Source organism: Oxyura jamaicensis, chromosome 4 (assembly GCF_011077185.1).
Source record: "Oxyura jamaicensis isolate SHBP4307 breed ruddy duck chromosome 4, BPBGC_Ojam_1.0, whole genome shotgun sequence".
Classification (NCBI taxonomy): domain Eukaryota; kingdom Metazoa; phylum Chordata; class Aves; order Anseriformes; family Anatidae; genus Oxyura; species Oxyura jamaicensis.
The window spans coordinates 69,233,626-69,233,876 of NC_048896.1; positions in this window are offsets into that span (position 1 = coordinate 69,233,626).

The window sequence follows — 251 nt, forward strand, 5'->3', positions numbered from 1 at the left end:
GTGCCCGGCACGGCTCGGCACGGCTCGATCCGGCACGGCACAGCCTCCGAAGGGGGCTGAGGGAGCTGCTCCCCCAGAGCAGCCGCTGCTCACCCGCCTCAGCCCGCGCAGCCGTCGCTGGCACAAATGGCGGCTCCTTCACGCCTCCGGCTGCTGGGGGCTGAGGATATGAGGACAGGGGTTCCCTTCCCCTGCTCCTTTCCCCTCCTCTTTCTTTCCCGTGCTGGTGAGGGCGAACGCTGACCACGCTG